The sequence below is a fragment of the Myotis lucifugus genome, unplaced genomic scaffold, assembly GCF_000147115.1.
Source record: "Myotis lucifugus unplaced genomic scaffold, Myoluc2.0 scaffold_117, whole genome shotgun sequence".
Classification (NCBI taxonomy): domain Eukaryota; kingdom Metazoa; phylum Chordata; class Mammalia; order Chiroptera; family Vespertilionidae; genus Myotis; species Myotis lucifugus.
This window is the reverse complement of record NW_005871165.1, coordinates 3,457,362-3,461,134: the sequence shown is the minus strand read 5'-3', so window position 1 is coordinate 3,461,134 and position 3,773 is coordinate 3,457,362. Positions and strand designations below refer to the sequence as shown.

At 57.6% G+C, this 3,773-nt stretch overlaps 1 protein-coding gene across 1 annotated transcript in view; it reads right to left on the bottom strand.

Moving 5' to 3' along the window:
• Positions 1 to 3,773, bottom strand: part of ZBTB16 (zinc finger and BTB domain containing 16) — a 179,416-nt gene that overhangs the window by 58,310 nt on the left and 117,333 nt on the right. The window lies entirely within an intron of this gene.

Genomic DNA, 3,773 nt, shown 5'->3' with positions numbered 1-3,773 from the left:
GTGAGCAGGTGTGTGTCTTGGGTGCCCATAGGATACATGCCAAAAGAGACTACTAGTCTCGTACAGAGACAAATCCCTTTCTGCAAGGAGGTTACTATCTAGAGAAGAAAGCACCATTATGTACAGTAAAAAGAACAAAAAATAGGTGGTGATGAGTGATAAAAAGAGAAATAAATTAAGTGAAGAGGGACCGAGGTGCCGGGGGGGCCACTTCACACGGCGTGGCCAGGGAAGACCGGTGTGAGCTGACGGTGATGGAGAAGTGCAGGCAAGGGGACGTGGACGCACGCCACTGCATGAGAAAGCCCATCGCAGGCACAGGCAGGGAGAGGGGGCCGCTGGAGGGAAGGGAGCCGCTGGGAGAGTGAGCGACGGGGTGAAGTCAGGGATGGGCTGCAGAGAGAGAAATTAAACAGGAAGGAGGGAGAAGCACAGGATGAGGTGGGCTAGGTCCCTGCTCTCCTCCCTGGCAATCGCAGAGCTTAGTGAACGAAAGGAGACGACGGCAAGTTCTGGGTGGGGAGGGCTGGGCCCCAGGCCCGGCTCAGCCATACTGCTGTGGACACCACACTGGTCATCACACTTCATGAACTAGCTCCGTCTGTAAGAGGGATGGCCGTCCCTGCCCGCCCTGCTCGCAGCTGGTGTACGGATGGCAGGAAATCATGGACATGAATAAACACACCACACGGTTCCTCCCAAGCACTCGCAGATGTAAGAGCCCGGTGTCATTTCTACCTCAGGAAGCAGCAGAGTCTGGCTAAGAGCTCGGATTCGGGTCAGACAGATCAGAGTTCAAATCCCAGCCAAGCTCATCACCAGTGTGAGCCTCAGCCAGGGCCCTAATCTCCGCAGGCTGTCGCTTCACCTGGGATGTGGGAGCAGCAGGAATCAGCCCCAGAGGGCTGAGCGAGGTGGGAAAGGGCCGGGCTGTCTGAGGGCAGATGCGCAGAGCCAGGAGCAGCAGCCCTTCTGCACCGCAGGGCGCAGGGCGCACGGCGCAGGGCGCACGGCTCCTGGGAAGAACGCCGCTCTGCACGACTGTTCCATGGACACTCGATGTACCGTTATTTGGGGGTCATTTATCTTTTGTGAGGTGAGGCTCACATTTGTAAAGACATATTTCACTATAATCTCTCACACACACCTTGTCCTCTGACTTAAAGGTGAGCGGCTGTCTTGTTGAGGGAGCAGGAGTATCTGTCACAGGACCAACCTGTCAGCACTGGCAGCTCCTCAGCACCGGCCACGAACAGCGCCGAGCCTGGGAGCCCCTCGGCCGCCCTGCCTGCTGGGCTCCGCTCCAGCCTCCCAGCAGACGGCAAGCTCCCTGAGGCCTGGCCCCTGTCATGCTCGCTCTCTATCCCCGGTGCCCTGCTTCATGCTTAGTTTCTGCCCAATAGTGCCTGATAAACAAAGAAACCCTCAGCCAGGCTCCTGGGAGCAGAACTGATCTGGGAAGGGACAGTGGCCATTCCGGGCACTGCCAGGCTGTCCCCTAGGGGGTGGCAGAGTCCTTCTTCTACACACTCTCCCGGGTTCTCTACTGCCCCCTTCTCACAGCTCAAGGTCCACAGCCTCTGGCTGGACCCAGGCCACTGAGCAGAGAAGAAAGGAGAGGCTGGGAAGTGGGGCCGTCCGCCTCGTCTGGAGCAAGACCTCCCCCTCATCAGCCCTCGCCCCCCGCCCAGTTGCCCAGGACTCACGCCCTTGCAGCAAAGAAGCAACCCCTCCCTCCAGTACTAGCAGGAGTCACCTGTCCAGGGAGCCCTCCTGCAACCAGAGTGGATCCTCGCCTGGTGGGCAGGGGGCTGCTGTGACCTCCACTCCCAGCCCGGGCACTGAGTTTATCTGAGAGTCAGTGTTACAGAGACAGGCAGGTGGCTCGGTTGGCTGGAGTGCTGTTCTGAGCACCTAAAGGTTGCAGGTTCGATGCCCGGTCAGGGCATGTATGGGAGGCAACCGATCGATGTTTCTCTCTCTTCCCCCTCTCTCTCTAAAAATCAACAAAACATATCCTCAGGTGACTTTTAAAAAAGAGACAGAGAGACATCTTTGCCCCTGCCAGCTCCCAGGGGTCTGCAGGTGAGGGCTCAAGCACTACACTGGGGGGAGCAGGCACCGCCTGACCAAGTGCATTTCCTAGGCTGCTACGTCTCCCTTGACTTCCTGATGCTTCCAGAAAGCTAGACAGGGGCTAGAGGAAGGAGGGGGTCCCAGCAGGTGAAGAGGAAGGAGGCGGTCGCTGCAGCCCACAGGGAGGCTGGAGTTGGTCTAAGGCCTCCTTGTGTGGCAGCCGCGTTCACGCCGGGCTCAGGATCACCCGACTCGCAGGAATCGGAGGGACATGCCAGGAAAGCACTTTCAAAGCCATAAAGCTTTCTCTAAATGGCCAGCATTCCAAGGGCAACAGAGCTGAAATCCAGCAGAAGGCGGGGTGTCGAGCTCCCCGCACTCCCTCCCCGCACACTCTGGCCTCCCCTTCTTGGCAAAGGACAGCGTCCTCCTCCTGCTTGCTTCCCCACTGGAACCGGGAGGCGGGGGGGGGGGGGGTCCCCAAACATCTAGGAAGGGAGAAGATGCTGAACGCAAGCAGATGTGGGCCGCTGACTCTCTATAATAAATAAGGCAGAAGCCAATGAGAAGAAAAAAAGCTCAAAACCCCTCCCTCTCCAAAACCTTCCCCTCCACCCCCCGCTAATAAAAAGGGGCGGGGGAACCACTAAAAAAAAAAAAAAAAACACCCAAGGTCTGCCAGCATCTAATGTTGAGTAATGTGTCCCTTTTCTTTTAATTCCTTGAGATTTTAAAATAAACATCTTGAATGTTCTGATGAGATATGCATGCCTGCTTACATAAGGAAGTACAGAGTGTACCAAAACAGCAGACCCAAAAAAAGCATAAGCTGTCAGAACAATGAGTACAGACACGGGCATTCTGCGGCGGGCCGCGGCGTACAGTTTTATTTACAGTACCTCTTATCAGACAGAACACCCGCCGGCTGCCAGCTCCAGCGAGGCCGGCACTGCGTGTTCTTTCACGCAGGGAGACGCGTGCCCCGGGAGGAGCTGGGAGGCACGCTCTCCCCGACACTCCCCTCTCCTTTATCAGCAAAACAAAAACTGATCAGGAACCAGAGTCTCCATAAGGTACACACATTCGGGGACAGGGGAGAGGGAGGCAGGCAGGCAGGCAGACGAGGGCTGAGTGGAAAACAGCCGGCCCTGTCGATGGGCCCAGGATATGGTTGACAACAGAGCGGGAGACAGGCCCGCGCCTGGCCTCGCTGCGGGACGGAGGGCGACGGCGCTCAGGTGCAGGGCCCCCATCAGAGGCAGGACTGAAAAAGCCGCCCGGACAGGCTCGGCCAGCCGGACAGCAGAGATAGGGAGTCACCGGGGCTGCAGGCGGCAGGGTTTCAGATCTCTAGAACCGCATTCCCATCAGGGAACCGGTCAGTGGCTGGACACCTCACCCTGGGCGGAATGTCCATTCTGTAGAAGATAAGCCCTTGGAATGGATCAGAAGACAAGACCGAGGCAGCTCTAGTGTGAGAGAACATTTCTTACCCAACCTAATAGCCCTCGTTCTACCAGGTGGTTCCGTGCTGCCCTGGGGCGCTGGCTTTCCCTGGCTTTCCCTGCTCTCCTGTCCCACAGAGAAAACAGAGGCCCACCTTGTCCCTGGTTCCTGCACTCAGTTCTCAGCCCGGAGAGCCTTGGGGAGCTCCCCTGTTCCCACTTCCAGCACCAGCAGTGACCCAAATCGGCTTG